The sequence below is a fragment of the Lissotriton vulgaris genome, chromosome 2_1, assembly GCF_964263255.1.
Source record: "Lissotriton vulgaris chromosome 2_1, aLisVul1.2, whole genome shotgun sequence".
Taxonomy (NCBI): domain Eukaryota; kingdom Metazoa; phylum Chordata; class Amphibia; order Caudata; family Salamandridae; genus Lissotriton; species Lissotriton vulgaris.
In genome coordinates this window covers 477,170,878-477,194,226 of record NC_141687.1, presented here as the reverse complement: position 1 = coordinate 477,194,226, position 23,349 = coordinate 477,170,878, and positions in this window count along the sequence as shown.

Here is a 23,349-nt window from a genome sequence, read left to right as displayed (position 1 = left end):
GATTTCCTCAGTGTGTGCCTGACTGAGTGTGTGAGCTTTTCAATGGGTGTGTGACTTGGTGTGTGTGTGCGTCTGAAGGCCTCTGGGACTGCCTGTGTAAGTGTCTCAGTAGGTCTGTGAGTCTGAGTGAGTCTCTGACTGTTTGAGTAGATGTCTAAGTGTGAGCATCACTGTCTCAGTGGAACAGTGACTGGGTATATGAATTCTTGAGTGGATTTGACATTTGTGAAAAACCTATTACATGCCAAGTAAAACTTGCAGTGAGAGAGCACAGACAGACTCTGCATTAGTAGCCATCATCCATGTTTGAAGGACAATTTCTGTAAATTGTTGAGAATGTTGCCTACATATCTCAGAGAGTATAGGAGTACGCCTCTATCAGTGCCATGAGATGTTTAAGTGAATGTGCGGATGTGTAACTGCCTGCTTTAATACCTCTATGGCTGTTTAAACGTGTATGTAGGTGGTTGCCCAAATACTTCAGTACCTGTGAGAGCTATGTAGGTGTTACTGTAACTACATTTGAGTCTGCTGCAAGTAAAAATAGTTTCTGGTTAGTGACTGTATGTATAAGTGCTTCTGTGTCTGTCTCTGGAACTGAAAGACAGGCTCTATGCTTTTGTGAACATGTATGTAGTACTTGGCATAGAGGCCTACAAAAGCACAAGTAACTTATTTGACTCAAAACAACATCACTCTATCTCTTAGGCAAAAGACATGATCCTTTATTGTATACTTACAGCATATCTTCGAAGTGTATTATGTGCACAAAAACGTGGGTTTGGTACTAGAAAAAGACCTAAACCATGCCAAGTAGAGCTTGGAGTAAGATCATGGTCTGCACTAGTAACTAGCACCCATGGTTCACCAATAATTTCTCTGCATGGTTCAAAAGGTTGTGTCAGTACTTTCTTACATATGAGTGTAGCAGTACACCTGTATGCGTGCCATAAGATATTTAAGTAAATGTGCTGTTATGTAACTGTGTTTGAGTAACTCTATAGTTGTCTAAATATGTATGTATGTGCCTGCACAAATACTTCAGTGCTGCTGTAAGCGAATAGAGAGCTATGACCTTGTGACTGCAACTACCTTTAAGTCTGATGTAGGCATAAGTAGCTTCTTGTTAGTGACTCAAGGTATAAGTGCTTCTGTAGCTGCTTGTTTAGGTTGCAGAGACAGTCTAATCTTTTGTGAACCTGTATATCCGCTGCTTTAGTGGTGCACACTCTATGTGGTACTTTTCATAGGGGCCTACAAGTGCTGAGGTAACTTATTCAACTCAAAAGGACATCATTTAAGGCATAAGTACAGCATATCTTAGAAGTGTGTTATGTGCACTAAAATGTGGGTTTGACACTTTAGAAACACCTATAACATGCCAAGCGAAGCTTGCAGTGACAGAGCACAGTAGGGGTCTGCACTTATATCCATCACCCATTTTGAAATACTATTTCTCTGCATGGTTGATAAGATTGTGTCAGTACTAGCTTACAGATCTGAGAGAGTGTAGAACTACACCTCAATCAGTGCCATGAGATGTTTAAGTAAATGTGCTGGTATGTAACTGCCTGCTATACTAGCTCTATGGCTGTCTAAATGTGTATGTAAGTGGCAACAGAAATACTTCAGTGCCAGTGTTAGGCAATACAGAGCAACGTAGATGTGACTGCGACTATCTGTGAGTCTGTTGCATATATTAATAGTTTCTGGTGAGTGACTGCATCTATAAGTGCTTCTGCAGCTGTCCCAATAGCTGAAACAGAGGCTTTATATTTTTTTCTGAACATGTATGTAAGTTGTTCTTGGGATGGCATACTGTATGTAGTGCGTGGCATAGGAGAATGCAATGCACAAGTAGCTTAGCGACCATCTCTCATCTTTTAAGCACAAACCAGCATGCTTTATAGAATAGCTCCAGCAACTCTCACATGTGACTTGTGCATACTGAAACTTGGATTTAAGACTTGACAAACAGCTTTTTACATGGCAAATCAAGCTCCAAGTGAAAGTACACACACAGAGCCTGTACTATCAAGCATCATCCATGTTTGGAAGAGTATCTCTGTACATGAATAAGAAGGTTGTGTCAGAGCTTGCCAACATATCTGAGAAATTGTTCAAGTACACAAGTAGTAGTGCCATGAGACATTTAAGAACATTTATCGGAATGTGACTGTCTCTTTTAGTATCTCCATGACTCTCAAAATATCTATGCAAGTGGCAATAAACAAAGAACCTCAGTGCCCTTTGTTATGGAAAAGAGAGAAATATAGATGTGATTACAGCTGTGTTTGAATCTGGTGCATGCACAAGTAGTTTCTGGGTAAGTGACTGAATGTATATGTGCTTCTGTAGCTGTCTGGCAAAGCAGTGTAACAGAACTACAACATCCATAATTCAAGGAAAAACACCACTTCATAAGTACACATGAAAATATTTTTATATCTTCTAACTAATTAAAAGTTTAAAACTTAATCTACAGTTCTTTACTTCAATTACACTGTGTAGTAAGCAGCACATTTACAACATACTAATTCAAAGCAACAGATTGTAAACCAAATTCTCACACACTTAGGGGCCCATTAGGATGTCGGGCAGATCGCCACCGCCATGCGGGTGGTGGCGATCCGCCCGACAACCTTGCCCGCCTGCCACCCATTTCCCCTGCCATATTAGTATGGGGGGGGACCGCGGCAGACAGAAACCCTGTCCGCCGCATTTCCACCCCGGTCGCCTTCCGACCCGGGCAGAAAAGGGTTCATATGGTGGCGGTGTCTATCAGACACCGCCAGCCATATTATGATGAGCTTTGGCAGACGCCTTTCCGTGGTGGCAATGCCGCCACGGAAAAGCATGCGGTCTTTACTTTGGGGGCCCCTTGCGGGTCCCCATGGTGAATGCGAGGTGGGGGGTGCACATGATGGGGGGGTACCTGTGGTATCCCCCTGCATTTGCATACACAATGCGGCAGGCACCGCGCGGTGCCTGCTGCTTTGTGTATGCAAATACATACCATGCATTTATAACATTCCGGCAGGTGCTGGTGTGAACACCGCCCGCCGCAATTTTATAAATGCATGATGCTCCCGCCAGTGAGGCAGGCGCATCATACTGGGCATGGCGGTAACGCCGCTCAGATCGTGGGCGGTCCCGTTTTCCACGAGGATGGTGGGCAAAGTCCACCCGCCATCCTAATGGGGGCCTTAGTCTGCAAATCAGACAAGCTGTCACATTCTCGTACACTGATAACACATACTACACAAGTTATTAAACATACAAAGTCACTCATAAAACCACTCATACATTGCCTCACATAGCTCCAATATTTTCTCCAAAAATGTGATACTCTCTTATATCATTCTCTCATACTCATATACATTTTCAACAATAGTTTTCCAAATTAAATGTAATTCACATTCCTGAAAATTGAGTTTGTTGATCAAATATAATTTTTTGGGTCTCACCAGATAGATACAATAATGTCAGGAAATTTAAAAACTAAGCATAAGAATGGCACACCACTCTCACACAGAGCAACCATTAATGGCAGTTTTTTCAACTTTGCACCCCAGAGCGGAAGGCAGCAAATAAAAACATATTTTAATTTTTTTTATTGTGTCACTCCATTCCTGAATAACTAGTATGTGTTAACCCTTTCAAGCACTTTTATAAAGAAGCCCAATATGTGTGGGTGCTTTGCACACTTCTGACATTGGTCTATACTTGAGCTACATTTGGGAGATGTTTGTGCTACATTTGGGCTCTTTTCTTTTGAGTGGCCATCTTTGGAGACTAATCTGTTATGAAGATTCCTAATTTCCTCATTAACTGCAGTATCCGCAATAGAAAATGCTTTCAGTTTTTCACTCTGATTCCATCAAGATGGCGGTCAGATGTGCCACACTTCTGACATAGATTCAGAATGTTTGCGCTCTAGTTGCTCATCAGAATACTGTAGTAGACTGCTGGTCACCAGAGATTTAGCTGGCAGACTGCTGTTGGTGTTAAAATCGCATGTTTCAGTTCACATGTCAGAACGTTTTTATGAAATAGAAGAGGAAGATATTTTAGAACTCACTTGAAACGTTTCCTAATTTTTTTTCTACTGCAATAATCATCAATTCTATGGCAAAAGAAAACCCTTCATTTCCTTCCTTTCTAAATGAAATGTTTTAAGTTTTACCGGTTTGATTCAATCAAGATGGCTTTAGGTGTATAATCCTTTTGTCATAAGTAAGATTGTTAGTGTTCTAGTTGCTCTTTCGAACACTCTGGAGGGATTGCAGACTCAACTGACAGGGTGCTCCTGTTGAAGTACAACAGGGAGATATTTAGGATCTCATTTAAAATGTGTCCTCATTTTTCTTTCTATAGCACTAACCATAATTATGACAAAATGAACCCACTCATTGTGTTTCTTTCTGAATTAAATGTTTCAAGTTTTACCAGTTTGATTCAATGAAGATGGCTTCAGGTGTGCCATACGGTTGTCATAAGTAAGACTGTTCACACTCGAGTTCTTTAGGACACTCTGGGAGTCTGCAATAGAAAACACGGGCAGCAACTGACACACTGCTCCTGTTATAAGTACATGTTTTCCCACATGGATGAAAAACATAGTGTGAATTTACAGAAAATATGCTCTCATTTTAGCTTCTGAAGCACCCTCTATAACCTCTATGGGAAAATCATGGGAAAACTGTTTTCTCTCAAACATGATTCATAAACTCCCAGCAGAAGGCATTTTCACACTGTACTAACTAGAATCTGTTATCACCCTTTATACGTTATCCTTTTTGTGGCCATTACCTAAAATGCATTTCAAAGTGGTGCTGTTATGTATATTGGTCCTACTTTGGATACCATCACTTTCTGGTACTGACAGCCCTTAAGATCTCACAATGAGATCTGTACTTAGGCCCAATCCAGATATAACATTTTTGATTTCCTTTAATATCTTGCGAAGTACAAAACAGATTTGCACCAAATAGCAAAAAGCACAATCTGAGGTTCAAAAATTACCTCTCAGACACATTTGGAGTAATTCTGTCCAGAGGTTCAGGATGCAGGCATGTCTAAAGACTTTATGGAAATCAACTTTTGAAAATCTCTTTTTTGACTCCCCTTTTTCTCAGCCCCCACTTGATGGATCACCCTGACACCTCCTGTGCACCAAACCGCAGCTCTTTTTTTGTAACATTTCATGAAGATTTATGAAATGTTGCCAGATATATGCAAGTCAAAAAACAATTTTCCTATAGAAACATGGTCCTAACTAGAATTACCTGCTGATGCCCAGCAAACCCAAAAAGATCCCATGGAGCTACCACTGCAGGTCATGCATATTCCTCAGCAGCAGGTGTTCAACCAGATGTGCATATCACTGACACAGCTTGCACAAAGGTACAGCAATGGGTGATGCTGTTGCAGTTTCTGTTGCTTGTGCGTTTCTCTTTCATATCGGAAGCAGATTTTTTTTCAGCACAATACAAAAACACTCCTTTCAAACATCACTTTTTTCAGCATATGTGCCGACGGGAAACATCCTTTACGACGCAACGTTTACCACTCAGTGCCTTTACAACGCAGGTTTTTCAACGCAAGTCATTACAACGATTTGCGCTGGGGGGGCGCTCTAGGATAGGTAATAGTTTAGTTTACTATCCAACACCTTCCCTACTATCCACGGGAACTGGAGTTGGAATAGTAAATTAAACTATTCACTATCCAGCACCCCCCAACGCAAGTCGTCGTAACGACTTGTGTTGAAAAACCTGCGTTGTAAAGGCATGCGTGGTAAAAGCATGCGTTGTAACAACGTACATCCGTGCCAACTCACCCAGCTGTCTCAGTAACCTTGCACAATAGAATACTCAAAGACCGGCCAGCCACTCAGCAATGCATGTAGTGGGCTGGAATGAAAATGCAAAGAGTGAATTCCTTTGTGAAAGGCAAGCCTCAAAGGGCAGGGCTTGGGCCACATTGCCTCCTTGGTACTAAAGGAAGTGTATTTCACATTTAGCAGAGAGCTTGCTCTGCCTGTCACCCACAGACACTTTTTGCTGCGGCGGGTTGCCAACAACATGTCTCCAAAAAGATGGTTATGGTTCTGGGAGGGGCTGGCACTGTGGGCTCCAGTATTGTAAGATTTCTGCTAGAAAATGGTAATGAGACTTATTTCACACTGGCGCTTTCAGATTTGCCTCCTTGCAAAATAGCGTTGCTCTGTGCAAACTACAGAGTAGCTGGAGCAGTTTTGACTATCCTTGTGTGTTTTCAAAGAAGGGATATAAACAGGAGCAGAGGTCAACAGTGTCTTCTCCGCAGACACCAACAGGATGGCGGTCCCAGAAACTGACATTGGTAAGTACTTGTGTTGTTATGAAATCACAGTTTCCATGGCATGCATGCCGCGAGCCCTGAGACCTGCTGCTGCTGATTTGTCCCAGCACTTTCAAATGTCACTAGCCACCACTGGTTATTATGCAATAGAAATTCTCCAGTTGGGTAGACATTCTGTGCAACACTGTGGACTCTCCTTGGATTAATAGGCAGACGCAGTTCCATTTTAGCCAAATGCTCATCTAACAAAAAATTCAACCTCAACCAGAAGCACTTACAAATCTAAACATAGCAGGTGTCCCAGTTCAATCTCCACTTCTGTAAAAGACAAATTATCCTAACATTTTGAGCTTGCTGAAGGCAAAGAAAGGGTGCTTTCTCTACAATTCCACTTTGAAAAATCACCTTAAATCCTGGATGGAGATAATTGAGTCCTTAGTGTATAAGAGAAAAATCTCTTCTACAGTGACTGTGACGAGTGGGTTACTTCTTGACTCTCCTCATGGTTTTCCCCTTTAAAATGAAATGCTCAAAATCTATAGTACCACTTTCACACTCCCATGTGCCACTCCGAGACCCAGTCTCAGACCCACAGAGGGACTCAGACACACTCACAGACCCATAGCAAAACTTACACAGCCACTCATAGACACACATAGGCACTCCCACACCCACTCACACACCCTTAACGCTACTCATATATCTGTTCACAGACCCATACAGCTATTCATACACCCACTCACAGACCCATATAACCACTCACACACCCACTCACTGACCCATACAGCTACTTACATACCCACTCCTAGTCCCATACAACTGCTCATACTTTCACTCACAGACACATACAACCACTCCCACACCTGCTTACTGACCTACGCAGCCACTCACACAACCACACACCCGCTCTCAAAGCTAGGAAGTAAAAAAAAATAAGAAAACGAATTTCTATGACAAAACCAAAGGTTACAGGGACGTTAAAGTTAGGAACTACAATCAGAAAAGCCTTTGAAATTCACTGAACAAACAAAGATTACAAGGACATCACTGATGTCATTTGAGATGTCATCAGTGATGTCATGAATGATGTATTATATGACATCATCAGAAGTGCATTGCGGGTGCTTGAGTTATAGTTAGCTGAACTAACGATAATGGGGCAATTTCTACAGTTTTGTATAAGAGAAATATCCAACTAACTATAACGTCCCGGAAACCTATGTTTTTTTCAGTGAATTTCTAATGTTTTTTAAATGCTAATTTCTAACTATAACATACCAGTCATGTTTCCAGAGTGGTGGAGAAAGGGGAGCATGGCCTTTGGAACACCTCTTAGCAATCCCACTGTGTGGTATTTACTAGAGGTAAAGTTAGGAGGAGTAGTTAGCCTACAATGTCAACCTTGGGGGCCAAGTATCCCTTTTATTACCACCAGTAAGTCCCACACAGCAAGATTTCTAACTTCTTACATCAGGCCCAGCCCCTCCCTGCACCACTGTGCAAATGTGCCCCCTAGCATGTTGTAAGTTGGGGATTAAGTCCCCTTGAATCCTGAGGGTCCCTGGGGACCAACTAGCCCACCAGGTACCTCCAAGAAGTGGCACAGAGCTGCATTGCAGAGAGGCATTCCTAGGTCATGCCCCTTTTTACTCCTTTCTGCAACGCACCTCATAGGCGCTTACTGGAGGTACCTTTTGAGCTAGTTGGAGCCAAGGGACCCTCAAGATTCAAGGGGACTTAATCCCCTACCTTACAACATGCCAGAGGGCCCAGTGGCACATTTTAAGTTGAGGGATTAGGTCCCCTTGAATCCTGATGGTCCCTGGGGGCCAACTAGCCCACCAGGAACTGCCAGTAAGCGCCACAGGGCTGCGTAGCAGGGAGGTGCTCTGAGGCCACACCCCTTTTTACACCTCTCTGCAACGCAACTCTGTGGTGCTTACTGGAGGCACCTGCTGGGCTAGTGGTCCAGGGAGGGGCCGGGGCCTCCAGCAATTTACCAGTTTCTTTTTTTTTATTTGGAGAGTGGGGCTGCGTGGCCCCCCTTCTCCTGGCCACTTTTGGCCCGGTTACTCCATCCCCCGGGGCCTTGCACCCTTTTATTTCTAATTATGAGGAGGGGGACCGCGTGGCCCCCTCCAAAGGCTAATTATGGCCCTGGGACTCCAAACCCTGGTGCCTGCCCATCTGTTTTGTTTTTTGTGAGGGGGCAGCGTGACCTCACTCCTTAGGCCAATTATGGCACTGGGAAGCCCATCCCCCAGGGCCGGCCTGCCTTTCTAAAAAAAGTTTTTTTATTTAAAGGTGAGTGGGGCTATGTGGCCCCCCTCCGAATCCACTCCTGGCCCAGGGGACCCCATCCCCCAGGGCCTGGCCAATTCCCCCACAGTCCCACTGGCTCCCCTCATCCTGCGGGAGGCGGCATTGCTTTTCCACAAGCGTTACTGCTGACATGACGTTTCCCTTGTGGAAAAGCAATCTAATTTGGATTTTGAAAGCGAGCGCAGGAAACCTGCTCTCGCTTTCAAAATCCAAACCAGTATTTGCTATGACAGGGCAAATACTGGTTTAGCAAACAGCAATGTCCCGGGGGTGGGCACCCCGGGACACTGCAGGAGCTGGCCCTGGGGTGTGTCAGTCCCCAGGGCCATGGAGGGCTCCAGCAGGGAAGCCGCATGGGCCCCCCTCCCACCCATTGCAAAGCCCCGGAGAGGTGGTGGTCCCCGGGGCTCAGGGTCTGTAACGGACCGCCGCATTTAAATTTTTTGTACCCCTGGGAGGTGGTGCTCCAAGGGGCATGTGGGGGGGCTTGAGCTCCCCACACAGGTTATTTTTTAAAAAATCGAGCCCCGGGAAACTGGCGGTCCCCGGGGCAGCATGGGGGGGATTGGGACCCCCAACGCTTTCTTTATCAGCCCTGGGGAGGTGGCTGTTACCAGGCTGCAGGGGCCACATGCCCCTGTGGTTATTTGTAAAAGCCCCAGGGATGTGGTGATCCCCGAGGCAGTGTGGGGGATATTGGGACCCCCCACTTATTTTTTAACAGCCCCAGGGAGGTGGTGGTCCCCGAGGCTGCGGGGGCCCCCGTGGGCCCCCACTAATGAATTTATAGTGTTTCTGGGACCTGGCCCACCCTGGAGCTTTTTTCTGAATGAAGCGTTTTTTTAAAATAAATTTGGCAGGATTCGCGACCCAATCGCAATTTTTGCTAAAATTATACAAAAAAATGTTTTTTTTGGCCCTGTGGGTCCTTGTGGGACCCCCTGAACAGGTCTAGGGGGTTAGGGTGTTTCTACCCTGTCCCCTTTTCTTATTTTTTAATCTTTTTTCTACTGTTTTCTTGGCTGCCAACACTTCCTGGTTTGGAGTTTTGGCACTAATTAGAATGAAGCTCATGGTCGGGAGAGTTTGTGAACCCACCGCGGCCATAGATATCAAAACTTTTTCTTTTTCTAATTTCTCAGGAAGTACTGAACGAATTTACACCATTTAACAAAAATGACTCTTTCTGAACCAAGGGCTACCTTTTTGCTAAATTTTGTGGAATTCCGTTCAGCAGTTCGGGCTGTAGCTTTGTCTAAAGTTTCTTATGGAAAATAACATGGGGAAAACGTGTTTTGGTACTCCCATTTTTTCTCGGTCCCCGCTTGGCGAATCATAGAATTGCTTGCTGCTTGTTTAACTGCCTCTATTTAACTGTCTTGATAGAAAAAAAACAGTAGAGGTCAGTAAAATACCAGAATTGCTTTCTGCTGAGGGACTTTCTTTTCTTTTTTTTCTGGCAACTCCCTCTATTTAACTTTCTTGGTAGAAAACGACCAACAGAGGTCATTAAATAACAAAATCACTTTAGCATTCTCTAGATTCCAATCCATAGAAGTTGTCTTCCATAAGCACCTGTAGACGATAATATATTTTTCAAATCTTGTATTTTCAGTGATATGAGCACTGAAGGCCCTGATTTTATATTAAAAACAGAGCTTTGGACTATACCATTTCCAGCTGAAAGGCAATATTTCTCTCCATGTGTTCCAATACCTGGCGTGTCACGCAGTTTGGTGCTTACTTTTCCTCTATGTTAAAGGTCAGTAGATCTTTCAGCAGTCAGGGTAATGTGCTGCATAGCTAAAAACATATAAGGTACCAAAGGTCAGACCGATTGATTTGTAAATGCTATTTGTTATTTGGTGCAAATCTGTTCATTATTTGTTTAAGAAATTTAAGGAAATATAGTTAGTTATATCTCTGGCCATGGACATTTCACAACTATTTAGTGATTAATGATGGATGCACAAGCCAAGAGGAATGCTGTGATTGGCTGGCCACAACATGTTTAGAATGTTGCACAGCCTATTAAATGGATGAGGGAATGGGTCCCGGGGCTGAAAAATGCAGAGGAAGGTTATGTATTAGGGCAGAGTAGATGTACTCTGACCCCGTGTTTGACAAATGAGGATGTCAATTGCACATGTCATGTGTGAAAAATTGTTTTTTTTTGCTATGAGCAATACTCCCAATGATACGGTGACCACCAGTGTTGTCCCTCATGAAACATTGCAGGGAAATCCCGATGAGAGCAATGACTGTGAATATTGAAAAAGCACACACAATACATATAATCACAACTATTGTCAATTTTATTTAGATGCTGAGACACTCACTGACAGACACCGATGCACCCAGTTACACATGCAGAAAGAGACTCATGCAGCCACTCAGAGTCCAAGTCCAATACTAACATATTCACTCACAGACTTACTCATAAGCTCATGCACCTAGTCACAGACTCAGTCAGACACTCATGCACCCACTCACATACCGAATCATACACTCATGTACCCACTTTCAGACCAACTTAGAAACTCACACTTACTCACAGACCCACTGGGACACTTACATACCCACTCGCAGATCCACTCAGAAACTCATGCTCCCACTCACAGACCCACTCAGAGACTCTTGCAAGCTCTCACTGGCCTACTCCGAAATTCATGCACCCGCTCATAGACCCACTCACTTGTGTACTGATTCACAGACCAGCTCAGATACTCCTGCACCCACTCACAGACAAAATAAGAGGCTCATGCACTCACTGACATACCCAGCAAAAGACTAATACCTCCACTCAGAAGCCCACTCTGACACTGACACATCCACTTATACACCCACTAGAGACTCATTCATCTATTCACAGAACCATTCAGAAATGCTTGCACCTGCCCACCTGCCCAATTAGAGGCCCATGCACCAGCTCACAAATCCACTGGGACACTGACGGAGTCACTCACAGACCCATTCATACAGGCACACATCCATTCACAGACCCACTCAGATATTCTTACACCCAGTCACAGACCCACTGGGAGGCATATGCAATCACTTAAAAACCCACTGAGACACTCATGAACTGATTCTAATACCCACTCAAACACTCATGCATCCACTCACAGAGCCAATGAGAGATTTGGGAACCCACTCACTGACCTGCTCAGACACTTAGGCACCCATTCAAAGACTCACTCAGAGATTCATGCCCCCACCCACAAAACCAGTCAGAAACTTGTGCACACCCACTCACAGACTCATGTATCCACTGACAGACCCACTCAGACACTTATGCACTTACTCACACACCCACATAGATATGCATGTAGCCAATAACAACACCACTCAGAGATTCATGAACCCAATGAAAAACGTACTTTAACACTCTTTCACTCAGTCACAGACCCACAGAGAGAAGTATGTACTCACTCTGAAGCCCACTCAGTCACATATGCAACCACTGACAGACTCACTCAGAAACATGTGCACCCATCACAGATCCACTCACACACCTATCCATCGAGTCAGAGACCTGCTGAAACAATTATGCACCCACTGACAGATCCACTGATAAAATCACACACCCAGTCAGACACTCATGCACCCACTTATAAACCCATTGAGACTCTCTCACACCCTCTCACAGACCAATTTAAACACTTGGACACTCACTTACAGACCCACACAGACACTCTCATACTCACTAACAGACTCACTCAGAGACTTACACAGCCACTCAGAGACTCAGTTAGAGACTCATGCATCCACTCACAGATATACTAATACACTCAGTCAGAAACCCACTCACACACTGATGCGCTGACTGAGATATCCATTCAGATACTAATGCACCTGCTCATAGACACATTGCAAGACTTGTGTAACTAGTTATATTTGTGATTTGGACAGTTATACCTGCTTTAACAGACACATTGAGAGAGTAATAGATCTTTTTGAATTATTTAGATAGAAATGTATTAAGTGTGATGGCTAGAGTCACTTTTTTTACTTATACATTTTGGATGTCCTGTTGGCCATTAAATGACTGCTTTTGTTTTGCTAATTTGGGAGATATTCACAACCATTGCAATGTTGTTGCAAATATTACAAAAAAGTGGGGGGGGGAGAGGACATTCTTAAAGACACTAGGGTAGCTCTGACAAGAGCCTTTGTCATGTTATGTTATGTTAATTATCTTTATATAGCACTTGTATGCCAAAATAGATGTATTGGTGCTAGCTGAGAGCCATAAGTAACATCCTAATAGCCATGTTTTCACTACCTTCCTGAAAAGCAGAATTGAGGGAAATGATTTTATGGCAAAAGGAAGACCATTCCAGGCCTTTCCAGCATTATGTCAATGTGTTTCAGTTCCGGTTCTAGCTGTCTCTGTTTGCAGCTGTCTGTTGCGCTGTGCGAACTGCGAGCCACGAGTGCCTTGCCCATCCCCTCGATCCACCGCCCTCCACCCTCATCTCAGCCACTGCCATCGCGGGGGAGCCGGGCTGGCCTGCGACACCCAGAGAAGCCTGGAGAAGTCCGGAGAAGCCAGCTGAAAGCACGGAAAAAACATACTGCAGCGTCCCCCTCTTGGCGGGAACTGACCAGATTGGATTACCGCTCCTGGTAGGTCAGCAGGTCAGCCGGCTGACTGGGTGCTTCCCCGCCCACCCGCTCCCGCTCCTGCTGCAGTTCCAGACAGAGCTGAGCAGAGCGGAGCAGGCAGGAGCTGTCAGGAGCTGGTTAGGTGTTTCTGTTCCACCGCCACCACTTTCATCATCACTTGCAATACTTCTGGTAACAGTGACTCAACCTCCCACAGCCCTGCCCTGCAGTTGCAGTTGTCGTAGTCCTATGGAGTGGATAGAGCGGAATTACAACATTTGCCTCAGAGCTCCCAGGAACATCTACTGAGTGCTGGAAGCAGTGGAACACAGGGGCAACGGAGCGGCGGCTTTGTAGGAGACTGCTGGGCAGGGTGCGCAGCAGGTGAGAGCGGCGAGTGGCGAGCAGCGAGCAGCGAGCGGGGGGGTCTGTTACACTGTGCTAGGTGAACTTGGCAGTCTCTGTCAATAGTGGTTGTGGGGGTCTGCAGCGAGTCACTATCATCACCAACATCAGGCATTAGCTCAAGACTGTGGACAAGCGAACCGCCCGGAGTCCTCCTGTCACGAGCTGTGACAAATTTTAGATCGAAGGGTCTTAAGCTGGGCCCAGCTCCCCTCCTTCACCTCCTCCTTTCCTCATCCTCATTGTGCACAGTAGGCGCCTGACAAGTGTGGTACTGATGTGGTACCGGTGACCAATTTAATCCAACAGCAACAAGTCGGCATCAAGTCCAAACATAACAACAAAGACCGACGCTGGGGGACATAACCTGTCAACAAAACCAGTACATAAACCGAGCCTCTTTATTGGGGAAACATGAGGAACAGTAGAGTAAGAAAGAACCCAACCAGTACTAGGTCTACGCAAAAAACAACAAAATCAACAAAAGGGAAAAGAAGTCTGACAACGCGAGCAAGGTCGACGACCCCCTTGGCTCAGATTCAGACTCCCAAAAAGGTAAATGTGGTAAGCTCAGGGATATTAGTGACATACCACTGCTTGAAGAGTGCTGCAGTGCCGTAACAACCCACTCAGCTGACAGCTCAGTAAACCACAGTCCTTGCAGAACTCCTTACAATGCCTCTCCAATGCAGACTAGGACACCATTAAAAGCAACGACTAAAGTTACCAAGTTAAATCCAGTGGTCACCCTAAGGCCGAGTCCGGAAACTAAAAACTTAATTATAATAGAGGGCTCCACCCACCGGAAGAGTCCAAATACTTCCAGCCCAAGATCTACAACAAATTTGTGTTTTTGAAAGACCCAGGCATCGTAATATTCTCAAAAACTAGCGGTATTAAAGGATTATAAACTCCTCTGCAACCAAGCAATTTTAATTTCTTCCCTCAGTCTGATACAAAATCAAACTTAAATTAAACAGTAGTAGAAATCCACTCAAAGGACCCACAAATACTACAACACAAACAACAAACAGAATCAAATGGATCAAGCAACAGGAACTTATTTAATTCCTGGACCACTAATGACCAATAACTAATTGACAAATCAGAAAAGACAAGGGACTTAGACCCAGACCTGGAAAACATAGCGGAAGCTGGCTCCACCAATCAAAAAGTGGAACTCCTGATATTGACAACGTGCAAAAACAATATTCAACACTTTTATACTCACAGGCAGGCACAGGGCCTATCAGGTCCCCCTCTAACAAACCTGCCCAACTCCCTCAGATCACGGCAAGCAGAGAACCTGAGCTAGCCACGCAAACAACACGTCAGCTAGAATCAGCAGAAAAAGGCACAGCAACGAAACCTAAGCAGCACCCCGTAAAGCCAGAGGAATTCTACCTTCCAGTTAACATCCAAAAACCAGAACAACTAGGACCAATTCTAACGTTCCACTCAAGTACCTACCAGGTGAGCTTAAACAACACAGCACAAAGAGTAGACCCAAAATCCAATGCACTCAGCTTGCAATTTACCAACAGCTCTCTTCAACACTCACCAATCAGAAAAGAGAATGAAGTACGAACAACTGACGAAAACATCTCGCCGGGGCACAGTCAGGTGCAAATTACCAGCTGCTCTCCTCAACACCGGCCAACCATTCAAGAGTATGAAGTACGACCAATTGATGACAACATCTCGCTGGGGCACAGTCAGGCGACCACCCACAACACCGACCATAATTCCAACTGTGACATGTCCTTTCTAGCTTCTCAAGAATGGGAGGAGCTAGTGGCTTTATATAGCAATGACGTTCAAAATAAAACAAAGCGCAAAGACAGAACTTAGTGATAAAAGCGAACTAACCAAAAGACGGATTTCGGGAAACAGTACTCAGCACGATGCAATACTCAACAGCAGCACTACAATATCAATCCCATAAAATGGATTTACAACTGACAGTGCTTCAAACCTTAGCAGAATTCACCTCTGCAATTGACAGGAAGCTGGCCGACCTAAACTGATTGATAAAGAGAGGAAAAGAAGCAGCCCTAAATGATAAATTACTTCAGCTAGAATGTACCTGTGCCCCAAATGTATACAAACTATCCATGTTACCATCAATACTGTGTAACTTACTATCTATTGCAACATCAACTGTAACCCAAACAGCAGAAAGCCCGTACTTCCCAGCAAAGGGGGGAACAAAAACTGAACCCCAATACACTGAGAAGCTATCTTCAGTTGTGACTAAAGAAACAGGAGAGAGCGGGGTCTCTCAATATTGTGACGCAGTCACCTCAGAAAAAGTAGTAACTGAACCATCTGAATAAAGCAAAAAAATTACACTAACGAATATCTGTCATAGGAACAAAAGGAAAGGGAGGAAAAAGAAAACCACTGGTCAGGCCCAACATCTGATTAATTGGTTACCACGGCAACCAGCGGTTATGAAAACCAAAGCTACAAATAATCAAAGTCCCCAAGTTTCATCATCAAAAGGCACAAAAGGCGACTCTACACAATTGCAAAAAACGCCGCGAGGCGATTCGCACTACTTACCAAAAATCAAGCAAACAGAGGCTAGTGCACAAGTAACTGAAAACAATAACCCCAACAGCCTACTTGAAATACTCCCAAAATTCAAAGTCCAGGAGTCTTCACATATGATTAGAGCCCCAGCCAAGTTACCACAGGTGCCCAACCCAGAAACCGAAAAAGAGAGACTAATAACACCAGTGCTCACAAGCAGAGAATCACGTCATCTATTATCGAAAAACTCACCGCTTTCTAGAGACACAGAAGAAAAAGCTTGGGACTGCCAAAGCCAAATACCAAGTACTAATGATAGCATCGGTAGTAATACCTTCGTCCCTGACATCTGTAGCCTACATCAGATTGGAAGCATTACTAGTCACTACCCTGTGCATCCGACCCAGGATTCTGCCCTAGAGGAGGAGTCTGACATGATCATCTTTTCCCCCCTATACATGTCGGGAGGCCGCAAAGACATTTTAAACATACTATGGCTCTTGCAAGCCATTCCAAAGTTAGCAAATATTTACACTTCTGATCTACTGTACATTTAGTTTTTACCAAATAACGGCCTGCCAAACCCTAAAGTCTCCAAAAGTAGGTGGAAAACACCGGAGATAGCTAGTAGAATCATTCAAGAAAGCAAAGGATTTCCAAGCAGAGGGTTTTCTCTAAAATCAGTGCTTAAACCACAATACTCAACTCCATTTATAACCACAGACAGTCTACCCAGATCAGCGACTTCAGTCCTAAGGGGAGCAAGGGGCCGCACTCCAACAGCTGGTCGATCCCCCCAAAGGAATCTTTATCTACGAATGGAAGGCATGGGCTACAACGTACAATTTTCTTAACACACCAAAATTGACACAGGACGCCGTTTCCATCATACCCCCGATTGGGCTCCAATAAAGTTCAAATCTGCACCTGGGATATTAACGGCTTAAACTCCACACTAAGCGACCATGATTTCATGAATTATCTTAAAACTTTCAACATCATTTTACTCCAGGAGACCTGGGAAGATAAACCCTTTGATCTACAGGGCTACACCTCCAGTTTTATGTCTGCTACTTAGGGATCCATATTCGGATGCCAGAAATGTACCCTATAAAAACACATATCACCCCTCCAAGCTGTATTCAGGCTTCTATAGTTAAGTTGTTTCTTAACCGGACAGCACAGAAGGTAATACTGATAAACATCTAGCTACGCCCCAAACACAAACTACAAACATCCAAGGAAATGATCAAAGAAGTCACAAGAATTATAGAAGAGGAAGACAGACAATATTATCCTGGCAGGAGACTTCAACATGCACCTTTTTGGGGAACAGCCAGGAAGACGATCTCACACAAGATCTGACTGGTACATGGGGAATCCGGACTCAAGGCCCCTGAAGGAAACCAAACCAACAAAGAGTTCAAGCTACCTTCTTTCCGAATTAGAGCACCTGAACCTGAGGGCGGTTAACAGCCGCTTCAAGGGAGATATTCCCCCAGCACCTACATTTCACTCAACCAAAACATCTTCTTACCTTGACTTTACATTCACTACATTATCCATGTTTGACAGGATAGCCTCATTCCAAATAGGCAGCAATACACTTAGCGACCACCTGCCACAATAAATGATACTTTATTCTGCATCAAATTATTCCAGGAGGCCGACAAATGTATCATTTTGGTAGGAACAACAAACCTCAAACGTATAAGGTGGTGTATTGTAGTTCCTATATTCCCAATAGGCTCTGCTCATTGGAATAATATATACTATAGATTTGATGTAGGACTTAGGTCGACTAGGTCTCTATCGAATATATCAGACTTAATTGTGAGTGCCAGCTAGCTCAGAGGTCACTAGAAACTTTCTCGAATAAACAAGAAGGGATTAGTTTCTGACAACCGCATAAACATGACAACTTTGTTTCCTAAGAATAAGAAATATATCTCTAGAGTCACGGAAACAATAGATAGTTATTTCACTCAGTAAATCATTCATGCTTTGTTTCACCAGAGGTGCAGAGAAATAGAGAGACGGGCGTTTTCAATAAAAGTATTTATTGAACAGTCTTCTTTCTCATGCTGAAGAAATGAAGTGCTACAATCGTAATACTGGTTGCGAAGAACAATGCGTACAGTACGAAGAATAAATAATACTGTAAAAGCATGACATGGTTTCTAAGCCTTAAAATACATAGAATACATAAATTAATAAATAAAGACTAAAAGTACCCAACTGTTGCTTCTAAAATACGCCTACCCCGGTGTACCTAACCTAAGTCTAGTACGAGAGAATAAGTAAGTGAGGGGACGCTTAGTTTCAGTATTCTTTGCCAAGAATCTATCCAAGAATTTTCTAAGGGTCTAATCAGCTCCGTACCTTGGTTTAGAATGAAGGAGGTCTGGTATCTCTCTGTCTCTCTTTCTCTCTCTCTCTCTCTCAGGACTCAATTTCCCAACAACCCGCAAGGGTAGCTTGGAAACACTGGAGCTGGATTTCCCGGCAGGAGAAAAGACAGCGTCTTTCTCAGCGCGTCTGCTGGAGGGTCGGTTTTCTTCGGCACTTGCTGTGTAGGTAGATGGTCAAACTGCTCCAAACCACTGTCTCTTTGCCTGGGCAAGTGTGGGCATATTTATACCTTAAAGGTGCTGAGTTTGACGTAAGGTTGGACATAATAGCATCATCAAAGACTCAGTTCTTTGAAAACTCCATGAGTTCTTGGATAAATCAATATTCAAGCAAGGGGAGGTCCCTGACTGCTGAAAGCGGGTTTTTCCAAGAAATCGCTGTGGATTTTCGGAACTAGTGGAAGTAGCCATGCCGTATTTGCACTGCCTGAGCTATATCTTAATATGGTTATGATTTCTATACCTATATAAGGGTATGGTGATTTATACCTATATAAGGGCATGAATCGGGAACATTACACTAGGGTCCTAAAATACTCTACAACAGTGCAACTCAATAAACATGAAAACAGTAGCATCTGCAGAAAAAGAAGTGTTTAAGCAAGTACAGGACAACGTAAGTCAACCGTTGGAAAGTTGGGAAAAATTCATTAAATTTTTCACCAAAATAGGCCCAAAACGAAAGAATGCAAATGATCCTAAAATGATGACAAAAAAGAGCTCAGTCTCCAAAAAACTGAAATAAACAATAAACCAATTATTACGAAAATTCCGGAGAGCACGGGGAAATTCAACGTTTGCAGCAGCCTCTACGTGGTTCAAAGGCCCTTTTTAAGCGAAGAAGATGGATCAGGAAAATGACCATGAATAATGAATTTTGGGCTAAACTTCTTTACGATGCATAACAGAAAAACAGTGCCAAATTTTGGCAATCCATAAATAAAATAATATATATGCGCCAAATCACCACGGAATCAACTCTTACATTTCTGAAGAGGCTTGGTCAGACTTCCCCTTTAACCATTTTAATGACACAGATCAAATAGTGACACAACCCAAATGCTTAGGATCCGAGGGTCCCAGCAGGACTGCAAAGGAGCCAACATTACTCTACCTACCCTCTTCTGAGGATAGCGAAAGAATAGTACTAAACCAACAACAACGGGTAACAACTGTAACCTCTGCACAAAATGGCGTAAGGAGAGTACGGGAGGGGCCACAACCCAAACAGCCCAACAGTTTATGAAACAAATAGCAGGAGGTTGACTGGCAGGAGCCCCTGGTCCCAATGGCATTCCACCAATGCTGTTTAAAAACGACCCGGACTTCTGGAGCAATGCAATTGAACCTGTTTTTAAGTATGCAGTCAGAAACTCTATCATTCCTGAGTCATGGAGAGGCTCAATTATAAGCCCAATTTATAAACAAGGAGCGAGGTCTGTGCCGAAAAACTATCGCCTAATAACTCTGATCAACATCGAGGCGAAATATTACGCAGGGCTCCTCCTAAACGATCTAACCATTTGGGCTGAAGAGAACCATGTAAAAACCGCTAACACAACCTGATTTCAGAAAGGGCAAGGAACAATAACAAACATCATGGCCCAGACCCTGCTCATGGATGCAGCCAAAAAGGGAAAATACCCGCTCTTTCTCTGTTTCATAGACTTTGTTGCAGCATTCGATCACGTTGACCGTACAAAAACTGAACAGCTAGGGGATCCCTTCAAATGTTTTACACCAACAATGGAACCTACACACCCAAACATGGGTCAGGATAAAGCTTGGCGAAGGTCTACTAGTATCAAAAAAATTCCAACAACAAAAGGCCTTAAACAAAGGTGTATTCTGGCCCCCATGCTATTCAATCGCTTCCTAGCAGACCTACCGGGGAAGCTGGATAGCTGCGCAGCGCACACACCAAAACTAGGGAATTCCACTCTGTCAAACCTGCTACATGCGGATGACCTAGTTCTGATAAGTAGGACCCCAATTGGTCTCCAGCATTTACTGAATGTTACTCATAAATTTTCAGAAGAAAATGCACTAAAAATAAACTACAATAAAACAAAAATATTAACAGTTAATTACCGCAAGAAGAAACACCTTAATTGGTTTCTCGACAGTCACCGTTTGGAACAAGGAGTAAGCTACAAATACCTAGGGGTAATACTGGACCTTGCGGAGAAAGGGGATAATGACCTACTTAGCCATAAAGCCTCTAAAGAACCTCTTACCAGACCTGACATTTGATCCTTTGCTAAGGGTTTCGTAAGCAAAACTCCAGCCAACAATTACTTACAGGAGAGAAGTATTGAAGGGAAAAGATGAGACAACTCTTGACAATTTAATATCCAACTCATACCAAGCAATCTTTTAACTCCCCAGAATTGTCTCCCTGGCCCAAATACGATTGGAATTTGGGCTACAAAAACGCATGGGAGCATATGCGAAATGCTGGCATAAAATTAAAGGCAATGAAAAAGGAACCCTCAATGACCAACTCAAGATAGAACTTTCCCACCCTGAAAAATCACCAGCAAGTCTTTATCTCTGGAAATCTATTACACATCTAGTTTCAACCGAGCTGGGGGATGTCCCGGCGAATCATCTTACATTAAAAAAGCGGTATCAAAGGTAACTCGTTTACTATCCACAATAGAGGACAAAAAAAAATTAGCTAAACGATCACACGGCTGGATGGTCCTACACACATCCAAAATGCTAAAACCCCAGCTCTACCTGAAAATGGAATTAAAAATTAATATCAAGGAAAAATTCCTAAGACTCCGACTGGGGGTTGGCCCCTTCAATCAATTTATTTCGCCTTGGGAGAGAAAGGGAGGAGTCCAGCTCTGTCGTTTATGCGGTAGCAGCGTTAAAGACGCAATTCACGTCATATGCACCTGTAATATGTTAAAAGACATAGGCCCACATGCATCAAGCATTTTTGTAGTCGCAAACGGTGCGATTCCTTAAAATCGGCCGTTTGCGAATGCAAAAGTGCTTTTTGGGATGCATGAAGCAATTTTAGAATTCGTAACATTTTTGCGAGTTCTAAAATTGCGGGTGCTTTTAAGAAGTCGCAGATGTGCGATTTCTTAAAAGCTATGCATCATTACTTTTCAAAGTGTAAATTCGCAATTAGGGTGCCAAATTTACCGAGTCGTTGAACCACTCGGTAAATTTGGAAAAAGTGTTTCAAATGCTGAAAATGTTTTTTTTCAACATTCATGTTTCACACACACATGTCCTTAGGACATGTGTGTGTGAAACATGATGCGAAAAATACAATTCAGGGGTGCATGGGGGGGTCCTTTGGACCCCCCCCCTGCACCCATGAAATTTTCAAAGTGCCACTCGCAATTTGCTAATGCCTTCCCATTGACTCCTATGGGCCTTTTGGCCCATAGGAATCAATGGGAATTGCGAAAATTAACTTAAGAATTCGGTATTCATTTGGGATTCGGTAAAAATTGCGATTTTTACCGAATCACAAATGAATACCGAAAATAATGACGCATAGCATTTTGCACTTCTTAATTTGCGATTCCTTATTTTTCGCAAATTAGGAAGTGCAAAATGTCACAATGATGCATGTGGGCCATAAGGATCACTCTGCTAAAGCCAGTGTTCAAACAGTACGGAGTCAGATGGTGCAGACAAGCGATAATGCTGTGCCTTAACCCTGAGCTGGTCCAGTTAAAGTGCTGGCTGATTAAATTCCTCAACATAACTGCAAAAAGAATAAAGCACCAGACCGAGCGGCCAAACCATTACTCATTACAAGAACCGATTTGAACTTTATAAGAATGGCCACAGTTGAAATAACACTTACAGTCAATACAGCTGATGTGCAGAATGTTTTAATAATTTGGGCACTTTATTTAACGTGATGTAAAATCTCACAAGTCATTCTAACTATCGTTGCTGACAAAAAGCTGGGAATTTTTTATAATGATTTTATCGAAAACTGTAAGATATTTCACCTTTTTGTATGCAATGGTTTTAATTAATCAAGCATAATAAAATAAACTTCAAACTTCCTGCATTAAGTATGAAGCATCTGCCACCCCAACTGGAATGCTAACAGCTAGGGAAATCAGTTTTTTTCGGAGCTAGTTACAACAGTCTAGTAGGTACATACCTAACAACTTTCTCCTTAAAAAAGGCAGGACCCTGGCCATGCAATGCTTTATAGGCGATGCAAAAAGCCTTAAAAAAAAGAGCTTTCTAACTGGGAGCCAATGAAAGTTCCGAATGGCAGAAGAAACAGAGTGATATTCTGGAATCTTGGCTCCGTACTGACTTGCTTCCAATTTAGGAATAATTGCACGCAAATGCATACGCGAGTTCCTCATTACTCAATTAGCGCGCGTATATAAGGGCGTCTACACCTCTTAGTCCGTTACCTCCACTCCCACTCGGAAGTTGGTCGAGGTACCGACAGACAGGTAAGCCCTTGGGAAACCCCAAATTTTTAGCGCGTTGACCACTGTTATTGTTCTAATTTTTGCATATTTTCGAACTCATATTGGCTCATAGCTATGAGCTAATACTAAAGTACTCGTTTCAAATAAATTAATATGCAAACATTTTTTAACCTTAACCCTGACCAGCACTGTCCAGCCCATGTTCTGGTGGGGAGGTGCATGTACAGAGACAACTGAGTTATGTTTTTATAGATGGACACAAATAAATAGCTTGATACCGCAATGTAATA